The sequence below is a fragment of the Mustela lutreola genome, chromosome 1 (assembly GCF_030435805.1).
Source record: "Mustela lutreola isolate mMusLut2 chromosome 1, mMusLut2.pri, whole genome shotgun sequence".
NCBI lineage: Eukaryota > Metazoa > Chordata > Mammalia > Carnivora > Mustelidae > Mustela > Mustela lutreola.
The window spans coordinates 235,853,648-235,871,258 of NC_081290.1; the positions used below are offsets into that span (position 1 = coordinate 235,853,648).

Genomic DNA, 17,611 nt, shown 5'->3' on the forward strand with positions numbered 1-17,611 from the left:
AATTAAAAAAAAATAGAAAATAGAAAACCAAAGCAAATACAAACTTTCCACCTAGACAAGGAAAGATGATCTTGGCTCATTTACAGAAAAAGCTTGTGTGTAGCTTATGAACATGAACACATATGTGAAAGTCATCAGGAGACCATGCTGCAAGAGGACTCTTGATAAACAGACATAGAAAGAGCCATCTTGGCCTCTTCCATTTTAGTTCTTAGTTCAATGAAAGCACAAAGATATTGGTTCTTTATTCAAACCAGAACAGAACATGCCAGAACATAAGAAACCACCCTACACAAACACTCTTTCAGGTCTATTTGTTTCACAGATCATTGAGAGATACAACTAGGTCTTAGATATTTGGGCAAAGGCAATGTCAGTGGTCCTCACTGTTAGTTAATTTACTCATGGGTATATTTTCTATGCTCACAGCCTATGCAGGTCCTCTGCAAAGGCATATGGCCAACTTGTGCCTTATTTCCTTCATTTTTATGCCATAGATGATAGGGTTGAGTACTGAGGGTAAAAGAAGTTATAGATTGGCAAGGAGAACATGAGCAAAAGGTGAGATATTGTGATCTAGGCAGCAGGTAAGAGATGAAAAGAGTGCAGGGACATAAGTGACAAGAATAACAAAGAAGTGGGCTGAACAGGTATTGAGGGCTTTGCAGATAACATCTAGAGAGTTGAGATGTACCACAGTCTGCAGGATGAGTCTGTAAGAGAAGCCGATGAGCAACAAATCAAGTCCCATAAATATGTTTAGGTCTGGTATGGCCACAGGCCATTTTCACCACAACCATGTGGTCACAGTAGGTATGAGGAAGACCATGTGGCAGAATGTCAACCCTTGAAATAGAAGAAGCATGGGCAGAATAAGAATCACACCTTTGACTAGGGCCACCAGTCCCAGGCGTCCAACTAAGGTATGATTCCAAATTGTGTTGTAGTGTAATGGCTCACACACAGCCATGAAGTGGTCAAAGGCCATTGCAGCAAGTAGGGCTGATCGTACTACAGATACTTCATGGATGAAAAACATCTGGGTGAAACAGGCAATGGCAGATATGTCCCGATCATTGAACTAGAAGAGGTAGAGGAGCTTGGGCAACAGAGCCAGGGTAGTTATGAGGTCAGCCACCATCAGTAAGGCTAGGAACAGGTACATGGAGCTGTGAAGTCTGGGCTCTGTGACAGGCAGAAAGAGGATAGCACCACTGCCAATGAGAATAGCCAAAAGCATAGAGGAGAAAGGAAGAGATAACCACAAGTGGTGTGACTCTAAGCCTGGTATGCCCATCAGAATGAAGGTCAGGAAGCTGGAATGTTTGAATATTAGCATGGTATAAACTGTTGATGGCTGTTAAAGCAAGTCTAGATGTCTACCTGTCAATGAGATATCTATGGTGTTTTGTTTATACGAGTTTGGCTTTTCATGACTTGCTGAGATGGGACTTAGAGAAAGATGGAAAAATACCTCTGGGGTCATGGAATCTGCAATCTGGTTTCATGTATATCTGTAAGCAACTCTATTGTTTTCACACTCATTTCTTTTTGAGCTGAGCTTTGGGAGTCTTTTCTGTATAGAGGCTGTTGTAGTGGACGTTTACTCTTATCTGTCCCGGTTCAGCAATTCTACACTTCAAAAATTTTTTCTGGAGTCCTAAGTAAGAATAGAAGATGGAAAAATCTGATACATGATCCATGATCTTCTCATTGGGAAGCTCCCAAATAGAGAAGAAATATGCTTACTCACCCTTTGTTGCAGAAGAGCTAAGCTCTTGGGGGAAATTTGCCTCGAGTTTTTTTTTTTTTTTTTTTTTTTTTTTTTTTTTTTTTGCTTTTTATGTGTTGTCCCTCTTTTGGGGATCCACACTCTCTGGTCATAAACCCGTTTCTCCTTCTGGGGTCCTCTGCTTTTCAGACAATATATGAAAGATATATAGTCTACATAAGGACACCATCAGATGGCTGCTTCCCACTAGCTCTCAAGTATTTACGCATTCAGTAAACGGTCCTTTGAAGTTTTTTGCATGAATTGTGCATCTTTCTTTCATTTACAACTGTCCCTCATTCATGTATATATTGAATTGCCTTTATTTTAAGATTTTATTTATTTATTTGACAGAGATCACAAGTAGGCAGAGAGGCAGGTGTCACTCTCGCCAGCAAGAACGACCAGGAGACCTCAGCGAAGCAAGCTTTATTTCTGCGTAGGTGTTGGGATCCTCCTCTCCCCCACCTGTGCATGTCTATATATACCAAGGTTGCACAACCAATCACTCGCAGCCACATAGATACAAAATCCTAAGTTCCGCCTACTGGCTCGCATCCAGCCGCCATCTTAATGGCGTGTTTACTTTCGGGCACCGAAAAAGTCCTGCGGCGCCCGGGGCACCCCGCAGGCCCAACCGGAGCAGCTCCGCACAGTTGCCACCTGGCGGCGGTGACGGCTTGAGGCAGCGTCGGCCAAGGCAACGAGCGGGCACGGCAGAGCCCAGAAGCATCACCGTGCATGCGCTACCAGCCGCTTGGGCACCGACAGGCAGGCAGAGAGAAAGTTGGAAGCAGGCTTCCTGCTGAGCAGAGAGCCAGATGTGGGGCTGATCCCAGGACCCTGGGATCATGACCTGAGCCAAAGGCAGAGTATTTAACCCACTGAGCCACCCAGGTGCCCCTATTGAATTGCCTTTGATCCTGAGGCATTTACTTCAAATTAGAGCCCACTGGCTCTTTTATTCTTCAGTTACTATCATGAATTAGTAGAATTTCTCTTTCCTTCCAAAGACCTGTAGACACTCTAAGCAGTAAAGCAAAAATCCTTTCCACAAACACCTACCTGTGTTGTATCTATTTTTTTCATCTCCCACATGTTGTCCATTTAATCTATTTTTTAGGTTATGTATCCAATTTGTGCCTATAGCCTCTACTCACAGTCTCACATTTTAGGGAACTTAACATAATCACGTAAAATTATATTTAGAAAGTTGCTTGAGCTGTTGTAGTCATGGAGATGATTAGTGATTCCTATAGGAAGTAGGTATGCCTATATTTGCATTAAGATGGAAATCTGTATTAAACTTGGGCATCTAAAAGGAATATAATCTTTTTAATAAAGTTCGTGGGGGGGCAGGGAGGAAACCGGGACCAATAACATAAAGAGACTTTTTGCCCAAATGAAGTTAACACTGTCACTAGCATTTTGTAGAATATACTAGATGGAACAATTCTCCTCAGAGAGTAGTCATAAAAGGTGCACTTTTTTTTTTTTTTTAAAGAGGGTGGATGGGCAAAGGGAGAGGGAGAAAGAGAATCTTAAGCAGCTCCATGTGGGGCTTTGTGCTCAGCGAGGAGTCTGCTTGAGTTTCTGTCTCCCTTTCCCTTGCCCCTCCTCCCACTCCCTCTGTCAAAATAAACAAACAAATAAAATCTTTAAAAAGCCTGCTTATACTGAATATTTTGTGTATGATTTGAAAAACTATAACCCTGCCTCATTCTAGTTCTTGTCCAAAAATTTGAGTTCATTCATTACTATTACTCTTGTTTTTATACAATCCCTCATTAAAGACAATCCCTGATTAAAGATTTCCTTTGCTTTTCATATAGGTGTCGACCACTAATTGACTAAAAACCTGTTCCCGCAATTTACTACTCTCTAGGCCAACTGACATTACCTTTTCCAGTGAGACTCCTCATTTACACCACCACCATTCTAGCCAATACACATTTTGTTTTTACTTGTACCACTAAAATAATCTCCTTACTGGTCTTTCTACTTCTCTTTGGCCTACATATTGCTTATTGCCTGTAGGGTGGCCCTATTATCTTTAAAAATATAAGTTAAATGATATTACAATCTTCAAAAGACTTCCTATTATATAAGGAATAAAATAAAAAATCTTTGTCATGACGTACTAGGCATTCTGAAGTACTTCGATCATGAATACTCACGATACTCATGGTATGCAAAGTGTCCTTTGGCCTCAGCTCCAAGCTTCTACCACTCTCTCCTCTGGATCACTTCAGTCTTGACAATTTTGCTCTTCTTAAATAAGCATGCTAAATTTGTTCCTGCCTTAGAATGTTTCCCCTTGCTGTTCCATCTCCCCACATGCCTTCATTTTACTCACTCCCTGCCTTTATGTGTGTCTGTGAAGATATAATTGCTTCATATATACTATGGAGTATTATGCCTCCATCAGAAAGGGTGAATACCCAACTTTTGTAGCAACAGGGACGGGACTCGAAGAGATTATGCTGAGTGAAATAAGTCAAACAGAGAGAGTCAATTATCATATGGTTTCACTCATTTGTGGAGCATAAAAAGTAGCATGGAGGACAAGGGAGATGAAGAGGAGAAGGGAGTTGAGGGAAATTGGAAGGGGAGGTGAACCATGAGAGACTATGGACTCTGAAAAACAATCTGAGGGGTTTGAAGGGGTAGGGGGTAGGAGGTTGGGGGAACCAGGTGGTGGGTATTAGAGAGGGCACGTATTGCATGGAGGACTGGATGTGTTGCAAAAACAATGAATACTGTTATGCTGAAAAAAATAAATAAATTAAAAAAAGATATAATTGCTTCTTAAGCTTCTATTTTTAATCATACTAAACCACATATATCCTGAAACAACCATTTTTCTTTTTCTCCCTGCTATCTTCATACTTTATAATCAAAGAATGGATCACAGTCCTGGCTACATATTAGAAACATCGGAGGGATTTAAAATTTGCCAATACTTAGAAAGCTTAGGATTATTTAATAACAGTGAGAATTCCAATGTGACCTTGATGTCAAGTGCATGGAATTCTGGAGACATGTCCAAAGTAGACCCATGACTAACAGTTCCTTTTGCCTAAATGCTTTTCCTAAAGCCTAAAATGCTTTTCATATTCCCTTCTTCTTTTCTTGACAAACGCATATCCTCAATTCTCTGCTCTTGCCCATATCTGTGTTCTGTTGTATAGCACTTCAGCTAAATTTCCTTTCTTGAGGCAATTCTTCTCATTTAACTTGCATTTATTAAGTACTCACTGTGAGCCAGGTTAACTTACCAACAGCAGGGACTGACAACAGGGACAGCATTTTGGAATGCTTTTACCTTAAAAAGCCAAAGAATCCCTAGAAAATTTATTTTGCAATTAAACTATTTTCCTCTTTGAAAAAGATACTAAGTAGTATTATTTTCATTTTTAAATAATGAAGGCATGGTTGTAATTTTTGGTGGAAATCTTGAAGGTGTGGAGAAGATGTTGTCCTTTTTGTATTAATGTGCACTTTACTCTAGGATAATGGCTCTATCCCTCTCAATCTGAATATTTCCTTAAGCAATTCTTAATTATGAATTTACATGCATATCCTCTTAATAGACCTAAAATCTGTATAATATCTCAGTTGTAATACAAAGGATAAAATAATTTGCAATAGATGTAACAATTGTATATATGTAATACATACATATAGTGATAAGCATATGTATAATACACACAAGTATGTATAATACATATACATAATAAAGATAAATGTCTTTTAATATGCAATATTTAGGCATGATGAGAAACAGAAATCTAGTGAAGTTAGAAGTTAGTCTCTGTAAATTGGACAGTTGTGTGGGGGAGAAAAATAATTTTCCCTTCACTATATTGGGTTCTTGGCTGAGGCATCCCTGAAATAAAAGATTCACAGGAGAAAAAGAGAAGTTTGATAACATGTTTATCTCCTCTATACATGGGATAGACTGAGGGAGGCTGAGGGAGCTGAGTAATTCTCTGAAGTGAACCACCCACTGTCTAAAATAATATATTCAGTGAAAGACAAAAGAGGTTGTTGGTAGGTTGGGAAGGAGAGAAGCAGTTATGGGAGGTTATTAGGGAAAGCATAGTAAACAAGAGCAAGGCTTTGGGGGGTTGTTTTTGTGTTTTGTTTTGTTTTGTTTTAAGAAAACTCTGCACCCAACATGGGGCTCCAACTTGTGATCTTGATATTGAGTCAGATGATCTACTGACTGAGCCAGCCAGGCTCCCCAAAGAAGGTAAGGTTCTTAATGGAGATTTAAACCATTGTCTTCTCCACTGATAAGAATGTCCAGTGATGTAGAGTCCTCCTCTTCCTGAAACAGAAAGGGAGACCCCAAAATGAGGGAGATTTCCCTTATAAGTGTAAATGTCTCTTGCAAAAGGGTAACTTCCATTCATTTTTTTAGATCTTTTCTTCTGTATGCTGTTTCTTAAAAATAATCAATATAAAATAATTCCTAGGATAAAGAAGCCTGTTTTGGAGTTCTGTTCCCCTTCAGTTGCAAATTCAGATTGATAGAGGTTAGTGGTGGAAGGAAATCAAATACAATATGCTTTATTATTGTCACTAATGACTTTACAGTTCTTGGTAAAGTCCTGAATAAGTTAAGGTAGAACCAATTTCCTATTACTTCTCAGAGAAATTTAAATTTTGTGTTTGTGTGGTTGGACTTGGCTCTCTATGTGCATCTATTTCTGAGGGAAGCACGCCCCCAGGTGGCTTCTATCTCCTTAGCCTGGGCTATACGATGAAAACACTTGGAGTTACCATGACTTCACATGAATTCAGTCTGAATACTGAAACCAAGCTAATACAACTTGCCTCATGTACAGAGCCGCCCAGCTGTGCCACTTTAGAATTTGTCTAACTGAAGTAGAACTGAAACAAAATTCATGTTGCTCCAAAATGTACTCATTTCCTACTGCTACCATAAGAAGAAAGCTAGTAGGCTCAAGACAACAAAAATCTGTTGCTTTATAATTACAGTGGTCAGGAGTCCAGAAGGATCTCAGCAGGTGAAATCAAAATGTCATCAGGGCAGCCTTCTGGAGGATCTAGGAGAGAATCTGTTTCCTTGATTTCTCCAGATTCGAGGGCACTCTCATTTCTTTGCTTTTAGTTGTCTTCCTCCATCTTCAAACCCAGCAAGAGTAGGTCCTTCTTCCCTGTAATCTTTCTGGTTCTCTCCCTTTGGCTTTTTTTTCACTTATAAAGTCCCTTTTGTTACATTGAGCCCATTTGGATGATCCAGAATAATCTCCTTATTTCAAGGTCAGCTGTTGATCAACCTTATTTCCACTTATAATTTTAATTGCCCTTTGCTCTGAAACCTAAAATATTCCAAGGATTAGGACTTAGACATTTTTTAAGGGTTTGGGGGCATTATTCTGCTTAAACCATTAAGTTTTGGGTTGCTTTGTTGTACAGCATTATCATGACAAAAGATATCTAAAGCTAATATACTTTGTTTAGTATTTAAATTTTGGCATAGACAATAATCAAGAGATTTTAGAGTTTCTCACTGTGTAGAACTTTATCATCTCTGCCTTCTGTCCACTAAATGCCAGAAGTGCACAATCCTCATTCTCACTTGAGACTCAATTAATGACGTAAATTTAGCATATATTCTTCTTACACACTTTGTTTCTTTAATAATTATGAATAAGCTATTATAAATATATTGTCTGACTTTATATATGGGTTTAAACATAGAAGGCTTACCATATAATGTTTTCATGCAGCATTTTGCATAATCTAGCTCTATATTTTATCTGTAACACAATAGTCCATCCTTTTAATATAATGTAACTTTTAAAAAATTTTCATGTGAGTGTTTTTTTTTTTTTTTTTTTTTCAGGAAACAGAGTGCTCCTTTTAATGTACATTTCAGTATTATCAATGAGTACAGATGTTGTGCTTTTAGATAATTTCTTTTTTTTAATTTTAGTATTTTGTTTAACTGAATCTATCTAGAATTGTATCATTTCAATGTGTTATCAATTTACAATTGTTTTTCTTTTTTTTTTTTTAATTTTCAGCATAACAGTATTCCTTGTTTTTGCACCACACCCAGTGCTCCATGCAATCCGTGCCCTCTCTAATACCCACCACCTGGTGCCCCCAACCTCCCACCTCCCCGCCCCTTCAAACCCCTCAAATTGTTTTTCAGAGTCCATAGTCTCTCATGGTTCACCTCCCCTTCCAATTTCCCCCAACTCCCTTCTCCTCTCTAACTCCCCTAGTCCTCCATGTTATTTGTTATGGTCCACAAATAAGTGAAACCATATGATAATTGACTCTCTCTGCTTGACTTATTTCACTCAGCATAATCTCTTCCAGTCCCATCCATGTTGCTACAAAAGTTGGGTATTCATCCTTTCTGATGGAGGCATAATACTCCATAGTGTATATGGACCACATCTTCCTTATCCATTCGTCCATTGAAGGGCATTTTGGTTCTTTCCATAGTTTGGCGACCGTGGCCATTGCTGCTATAAACATTGGGGTACAGATGGCCCTTCTTTTCACGACATCTGTATCTTTGGGATAAATACCCAGTAGTGCAATTGCAGGGTCATGGGGAAGCTCTATTTTTAATTTCTTGAGGAATATCCACACTGTTCTCCAAAGTGGCTGCTCAAACTCAACACACACAAAACAGATAATCATATCAAAAAATGGGCAAAAGATATGAACAGACACTTCTCCAATGAAGACATACAAATGGCTATCAGCCACATGAAAACATGTTCATCATCATTAGCCCTCAGGGAGATTCAAATTAAAACCACATTGAGATATCACCTTATACCAGTTAGAATGGCCAAAATTAGCAAGACAGGAAACAACATGTGTTGGAGGGGATGTGGAGAAAGGGGAACCCTCTTCCACTCTTGGTGGGAATGCAAGTTGGTGCAGCCACTTTGGAGAACAGTGTGGAGATTCCTCATGTGAGTGTTTTAACTTTTGCTAACACAGATAAAGAACAACCTTTTACTGTCTCTTTTTACAAGAGGTTTTCTGCAATAGTGTCTTAATCAACATGCTATAATATACCTTTTGTGATAATAAATGAGTTACAGTTGTGCTGAGTTATTGATCTCAGTCCTTATGCCAGCTGGGAGTGGGGTATGGGTGAGAGTGGGGTAGGATTGGGAATGAGAATGGGGTGGGGTGGGTTAGGAATAAGGGGGTTAGGATTGGGGTTGTGGGTAGGAATGGAACACTATCATAGAGGTTGCTCTGCCTCCAATTTTGAGGAGCCTCATTTTTTATACCGTAGTGTTGTAATTTTTCTTTTCTTTGACATTCCATGGTATTACAATGTTGGAAATATCGAACAATATAATATAAACAAAGAAACAGAGTTACTTTACTCAAGTATATGCATACTTTCACCTTTAATACATCCTGTTAAATTTCTCTCCAAAATATTTCTCTCCAAAATCTTGCACATTCATCCACAATATTTGAGTGTTCACTTCTCTGTATTCTTACTAGCACTTAGTGTGGTTTATTTTTGTTATTCTGATGCATATGAAAAGGCATCTAATTAGTATTTACAGTTGCATTTTTCTTCTAAAAATTTATTAAACACATCAGCTTTGTTTCTGTGTATTTTTCCTGTTTTCTTAAATGGTTATTAGTCTCTTTAAAAACTGATTTGGAGTTATTTTTATTTTATGTTTATAAACATATTACCACGTATATTTTTCAATACTTTTCTCCTAACCTATTGAATGTTACTATTCCATATCATGCTAACATAAATTATGAAAAAGTGAACTGTATCAATTGTTTTGTAGGCCCAAGGCAGGTTGTCCCCAAGATGTGCCATTTCAGCATGCAGATTATGCAGATCTGAAAAAAATGAAAGCCTGGAAAACTCAAGAAGAAACTTTGACCACCCCTACAACTGCCTAGAAGAATTTAGGTAGAAGACCTGCTTCAGAGAGAGATATCACCATAATTAAATTTGATTTCTCCTGTTAACCTGTCTCATGTAAATTTGATCCTTAGTTCAGCTGTAAAAATCCTGGAAGGCAAAGTAATTTCTTCTTCTCCCTGCCCAGTGTCATTTATGATATGTGCATTTTTGTCTTACTTTTCTTAATTGCCCAGGATCATCAAGATGTAAGCCTGCACTATTTTAAGAAGTTAAACCATTAGAATGTTTTTGCCTATGGATCCTGAAATTATCATGTCATTATGTTTTAAAATACATTTTTTAAATTAAAAAGCTTATTTATTTGAGAGAGAGGAAAAACAAACAAACAAGCAAGCAAACAAACATGAGCAGGAAGGAAAGGCAGAGGAGAAGCAGACTCCTCACTGAGCAGGAAGCCCATTGTGGGGTCAAATCCCAGTACTGGAAGTCAAGACCTGAGCTGAAGGCAGAGGCTTAACCAACTGAGTTACCCAGGATTTCCAGTTTAAAATATATAAATACCCAACTCCAACTACTGATGAGTAATCCTATTCTTTCTGATTAATGACATATATTCCAAATAAATGTGTGGGTCTCTTTCTGGGCTTTTCATTATTTTACAGTTGTTATTTAATAATTCATTATATCCAATAGATCAAGTCTCTTCACCATGTTATTGCAAACTTGGTTATTAAATTTTTATTTTTTCATGTAAATGTCACTGTTTGACAAGTTCTATAGAATTCCCTTTGGAATTTTAACTAGGCTTACATCTAATTTATGTACCCATTTGAGGAGATTAGACATCTTTAGGGTGTCAAGGCTTTCATCCAAGATCGTGGCATGGTATTCTCTTTAATCACATATAAGTAAAATATAAATATATAGTAACAAATATAAAATTCATTAATAATCTCTTACATTGCTCCATAATTTAAAACATTTTTCCGTCTATGTTGATTTTGTTTATGATAATCTTGTTGCACTCTCAATAGGCTACAAATTCTCTATAGATTCTCTTAATTTCTACACAAATATGACTTGCACTTCTTATTCTGTTTATATTTTTAATATTTTATTTATTTATTTGAGAGAGAGAGAGCACAAGCCAGGGAGAGAGGCTGAGGGAGATAGAAAGGGAGAAGCTGACTCCCTGTTGAACAGGAAGCCTGCCGTGGGGCTCAGTCCTGGGACCTGGGATCCTGAGCCAAAGGCAGGTGCTTCACTGACTGAGCCACATACTTTTATTATTAGTTTTCTTTCTGATTGCTTGGCTGTGACCTCCAGGACAGTGTTCAGTATGGAAGAAATAGGGATACTAGTGGATTTCTTAGTAGTTTTTCTTTAGAAGCACTTACAAATGCTTTCAAATTTTCATGATTTATTGTATACTTCTAATTGGTTTGCCATTACCTGACACCACTTGCTTCTCATTATATTTTATTGAAAAGTGTATAGTTGGTTTAAGATTTCATGCCTATTTTCATTAGGTTTTTGTAGTAACATCATCTAATACTTTTTTATATTTGCTATATGTGATCTATGTCTTGTTTCCATTTCTAATATTTATTTTATTTTTCTTTTCCTAACACTCCAAATTCCTGGAAGATATGCATCAATAACACAATGAAATAATAAAACACATTAGTCTTTGTATTAGTCAAGTTTCAATCAGAAAAACGTAACTGAAAACAGAAACAGAAAAACATAGTGAAATTATAAATGTAGATATAGATGTAGATACAGATATAGTTCTATTCACAAGAATGGCTTTTACAGCGCTTTTTTGCTGGACCAGGAAGTCTGGAATGAATGAGGCAGATGGTCAGGAAGGAAAGATCACAGTAGGCAAGAGCCGCCCCAGGCATGGACTGAAGTTGTTTTCAACAGTGCAAGTCTCTCTCCTTGGAAGGTCCAAGCCCTCTTTAAGGCTGTCCAAGTGATTAAGAAAGGTCCACTCGGGTTAATTCCCCTAACTTAGAGTCAGCTGATTGGGGTTTGTTGGTATATCTATGAAATCCCTTTACAGTAGCACCTATATGAGTGTTTGAATCACCAAGAGGTGCACGTGTGACACACCGTGGCTGCTGCTTCCTTCCTACATTTTTACTCTCGCTAAAGACTACTCCATATGGAACATGCTAGAATGGGAATTCAGGGAAATGTAGCTTAGCCTGCCCAAGCTGACATACCACAATGCTATCATAGCTTCCACAGAATGTACGACCTGGGACTTTCCCCAGAACTTGCCGACTTGTTTGTGGGAAACAAAGAAAGACATTATTTATTTCTTCTTCCTCTTATTTTTATTTTTTCCTTTTACCTATAGGAGTGTGATGAATCGAAGGCTTCCTGGAGGCACTTTAAGCTGTAGACAAGGAAGATGTTTCAGGGAATGTTTCTGTAAGAGGAACACTGCTGCAAGCCTGCATTGCTCTGGGTTTTTAAGGTGACTTATTAAAGATGTTTGTGGTAGTTGCACTGTCTGATAGAACCCATCAGGAGTGCAGACCACATAGCAATTTCAGGAGAAACACCCCATTGAAATTTAAAACAAAAATTTTAATATTCTGTTTCTTAGAGCAATGATTCTTAAAATGGGATCTCCTAGCCAGTTGCATCAGCATTAATTGGAAATCCATCTGCTCCAAATTAATTGAATCAGAAATTCTGGGGGTGTGGACTAGCAACTTATGTTTTAATGAGAGCTACAGGTAATTCTGAATCACACTGAAGTTCAAATATTGCTGGCTTAGAGAGTCTCGGGAGCTAGGATCAATAGTATGCAGCTGACCAGAATTTAGATCTGGTCCAGTTGTGGGGATTGCCCACAGGAAGGATAGGTCCATTTCAATACAGTGTGATTAGCGGAGAAAATGACCAGAGGAGTATTTAAGAAGGTGACAAGAAGACCAAGTCCTGCAGTAAATTGTGAACAGAGACTATAATTTTGCAAAGACAATTTTTGGAAGTCTTCCTGCATAATCTGGGGTCCTAGATCATAGCTGGGGCTGGTTTTCTGGGAAGTGGTATTTAAGAAACTTGTTCATGATCTGAAAGAGGTTTCTGATACATGATGGAGTAAAGTATATGAGTGTTGAGGCTATACCAAATAAACTCTCTGTATTTGGAAGTCTTGGCCAAGAGTGAATTAGACCCAGAAAAAACTAGGTTATGGATTTAATGCAAAGAAACTCTCTGACAACACAGTTTACTGAGATAAACACAATGAATATAGATTCTCAGCAAAGAACATCAGGAGATATAGGTTTGGTAATATTTAATGTATAAGTCTTCTTAATATAATTACCTCATATGGTAAAGAAATGCCTTTGGCAATACACATCTTCTACCCATAAGTGCAATTTCCTATTGAGTTCCATTACCAGCTTGCTACATCTTGCATGGATAATACAAAAAAAAAAAAAAAAAAAGACAAGACATCTTACAAAGCCAGTTGTTCTGCATCTGCATAACAATCGTCAGTCTAGGGACATATACAGTAATAGTGGAGTCCCATGAAGGAGTAAACATAGCAGACAGGCCAGGGATAATCACTGAGGGTAAGAAGGAAAGCATGTCCTGAGGTCCCTGGGGAATGGCACTGCATTGGTAACAGAGAGGGATTCAGATCAGATACCCACAGTCCCTATAGCCTCAGTGCTTCTAAAATGTTAGGCACCCTTGGATAAATAGTGCCAGCACTAAGATGTAGAGGATTAAAACCAAAACAAAACAAAGAGAAAGTGCTCCAAGAGAGTAGACTGCAAATATTTTTTCCTGCCTCTTTAACAAAAGCCTCTGCCCTCACTTCTACATTCTCATCTGGTCAACCAAAAGACAAAAGCTTAGCTGCTCAATTTCCTAGGGAACATAAAGGCTCCCTGGATGACTCCAGGCATAAATCCAGGGCAACCCACTGAAATCTCTGGGGTTCCTTTAAGATAGGTTTCATCATTATAACAACTTCTCAGCTCAACATTCAGATAGTTGAGGGTGGAAGATTAGCAATGCTCTTTCAGACTTCTGACAATGCTTCCAAACTGCTGTGCCTTCTCATTTCTGCTGTCCTGGAGTCAAGTGAGTTTGGGCTAAGGAAAAAGTCTGAAAAAGATATTTCTTAGCCCTCAAGAGAACTCTGTCTATGAAATTGGTAGATCGGAAGTTTACTTCACAGCAGGGAGGATATTTAGAGACCAGGAAAGGGGATTCTGCTGAATAACATCCCTGTGTGGTTTGAATTAGAGTTGTAGTTAACAGTCTTCCTATAATAGAAGTGTTAGTTTGGCATTAGGCCAAATAGAAAGAGGAATGGAGTAGGGAGATGCCAGCAAAGGAAGAAGCAAGTAATATATTAGCCAGACCAGGGAAATGGGAGGCGTTGTGGAGAAAGTTCAAGACATTTACCATGATATTCCTAAAATCACTAATAAGAAATAATTACCCACTAACCATTTGAGAGAAATGTGTGTACCTAGTGAAATAGACAGACACTGTATCAACACCAAAAATTGGACAGAGGGATCATTGGGACTTTAATGATTACCTTAAATGTGTTCATGGTCAAGTGTTCTAAAATGATTGCTTTGGGCTTTTTCATGGCCCAGTGTTCTCACTAGGAAGAAGTAGGCATGTTTATCTGTGCTCTTCTGCAGACCAAGTGACAGCTTTTGGTCTGTGGTGCAGTTTCAGACGTGGAAAGTCTTCTCTATCCCCAGTTTTCTCCCCAAATTATGACGTTCAAATTTTTATCTTATTGAGAGCATTGGCTGTAATGTCACAATGAAAACTGGTTTAGAGATTGAGTCAGAGGGACAGGTTCACATTTAAGTGTGAGTAACAATGGTCATACATATTTATCAACATCATAAACTATTTAATACAAGAGATGCTGTGAGACTACAGACTCATTCCTGTGAATTGGATGGGGCGATGATGAACCTGGGTGAGTTATTAAGAGTGCAGAGCCCTGTGAAGGGGTTGGTGTGCATAAAGTTAGAATCCCTTAGAAAGAAACCACAAAAACTGCAAGTAATGTTCACTTACATCCAGCCATTTAGGAGTCAATCTAATCAAGTGATATGTGGTAACCTGTGTTCAGTCCAGGTTCTACAAGAAAAAAATCCATAAAGCATAGAGTCTGATACCTAACTAACACACAGAAAACAACCTCACTGAAGAATCATTAAGTTAAGCCTTCTGGCTATGCATGAGTGCATTTGTGAGGCAATTGAAAACTGTAGGGATGTCTGGCAAAAACTAAGTTTGCTGGGTGGTGTGGTGAGCAAGGCTTTGCTGCTTGTGCATCTGACTCCAGCTCCATTATCTATGTTGAGCCATTCAGCTTAGCCAAAATCCACATTAGCTCATCAAGCAAATCTGTGTCATAAAAAACAGTGCTGGGTATGTCCAGGTTAGCCAAAAGCAGCCAGGGGAGCTATTTTCCAATCTCCTAATGATTGCCATGTGAACTCAGGGCACACAGAAAAAATTATAAAGAACATTTCTTTTATCAGCAAGCTTGCTCTGCAACTGAACAGTTCTCATGACATAAATGTTCATGCGAGGACTAGATTTGGATGGCTTAGGAAACAGTGTGAGGATTCTATATTGGATAGGAGATCATTTTTGTCTGAAAATAAAGGCAATGATAATAGTAAATGACATTTATTGATATTTTCTATGGGCCACAAACTGTTTCAAGGTACTTTTAAAGTTTTTCATCAACCTTACAAACTATTATTATTATTATTATTATTATTATTAAAAAAAGGTCAAAAATTTATAGGATCTTAGAGGAAAATTAATTAGTCCAAGTCAGCACTGACAGTAAGAGGCAAATACAAGGATTTGTTTCCAGTTTCATAGATTCCAATGTCTACACTTTTTTTTTTAACCACCACAACTTTCTGCTTTAAAAACTCCAAGTTCCTGCTTCCAAAATATCCTACCTCTTCAAAGAATATGCCAAGACAAGCATGAGGTCTCAAAGTATTCTTGCCTAATATTAGGTGGAGAAATAACACAAATCACATCAACAATAGTCATATTTTTAGATAAGCTCAAACTTTCACCTTGATATGTTTTTCCTTAGGGAAGATAAGGCCCTTGGTCAAATTGATCAGAAATTTAGATCTTTGCAATCTTGGCCCTTCTAGGCATAAGCTCACAGAACCCTGTGACCAATGAGACTCTTGAATGAACCTGCTCATAAAACTATGTTTATATCCCTTCTGTGGAAGTTATGTGGTTTATTGGCCCAGAGCTGTGATTAGCATAGCATTTGTCACCAACCTCCCCTCCTTCTGTTAGTCTTTATTTCTGAAAACAAATAGTTGATTTTGTTTACTAACAGGTTTGGTTTATCTGGTGGTTTCTTTTTCTTTCTTTCTTTTTCTTTCTTTTTTTTTTTTTCTCTTAAACCTAGCTAAATGGTAATGAAGGATCTTCTGTGCAGAAGATGAAACTTCCCTGATTTTTTTCTCCAGTAACTATGCTCTTACAGTATCTGGTCCATTAAGGAATAGGAGAGTTTACTTCTGTTCTCTTCTGACATATACACAATAGGAGCAAGAAAGAGTTGTAACAAGGACTCAATTCCCGTGTGATAACTGTTTTCTAACTCCTCAAATATCCTGGAATCAGTGGCTTTTTTGGTATTGATTATTCCAGTACTGGTTATATAGTTTCTAGAATAGGGATCATTAAAGAGGAGGCTCACATTAAATATTTGTGGTTGAATACATAGAACAAATTTCTGGGCAGTAAAGTTCTTATTCCTGTTTCGAAAACTTCTAGGTAAAGTGCTTTCTCATCTTTTATCTTAATGACTAGATTTTTGTTTTTATCTCATTACTATCATGATTTCAAATGTTCTGCATGGTTTCTCCAACTTAAGTACTCCCCACAATAGGCTGTATCCTCTTAGGGAGGGGAGGTATGGGAAATGTGGGAGAAAGAGTAGTAAAAGATTTACTTCAACTGAGGATGAGACGTCGCCATCTAGGCATGAGTCAAACTAGTTACAAAATCACTTCTTGTGATTGGTGGAAGAGTGAAATTGAGGAATTGGCTACATCCTTTCTTTGACATCACCAAGAACCAGTCAGAATGTGAATGAAGGGTTAACCCAAGAGTGGACTGTAAGAAGTTGGAAGTTTCTGTTTCAGAAATAGAATGAAGTCCAAAAAGGGTTTACTTGAGCATCTTGGGAGGTGGAAACTAGACGTGTGAAGGTGGTTGGATTATCTTACAGAATCGCAAGTGTAGATTGATCAGGAATGTGTAAAAATTTCTCTTGGTTAGTGGAAGGTATAGAAACAGCCATGATAATAATATTGGAAACAATTTCCAAGTACTGGGTCCCAAACCAGAATCCATTCTAGGTTGAAAAACAAGAAAAATATCCAGGTCCACCCAGTGAACTGTGTGGGCAGATTGTGTTTTGGACTGACAGTCCCACCATATCTTTTCCTGTACTTCAGAAGAGTATGAGTGACTGAGTGTGTGTGTGTGTGTGTGTGTGTGTGTGTGTGTGTTATATTCCTGGGAAGAATGGATGAAGTTCATACCTTTCTTTGACAACAATAGACTTTAGCTAGAAGACAATTTTGATTTCTTTAAATGCCTGTTTGAATCTTTTTTTCACATTAATGTATTTTATTTAACAAGTATTATGTATAAAGTACTATTCAAAGGTCTGTACAAATATTAACCAATATAATTCTCTTAACAACTCTAAAGGATTTTATTTTTATTATCCTAATTTACGGTTGATAACATTTGCCTAACACTTATATCTAGTAAGTGTCATTCAAGGCTCATTCACATCTCTGTCCTGTGTTGTCTCTTCAGGTAGTGTGATACTGTGTGTGGGTTTCTGACCAGAGAAG

General features: G+C 38.0%; 1 pseudogene; it reads right to left on the minus strand.

The window, feature by feature from the left end:
- Window positions 1-430: 430 nt before the first annotated feature.
- Window positions 431-1,339, minus strand: LOC131821501 (olfactory receptor 52P1-like; annotated as a pseudogene).
- Between the last annotated feature and the right edge of the window lie 16,272 nt (window positions 1,340-17,611).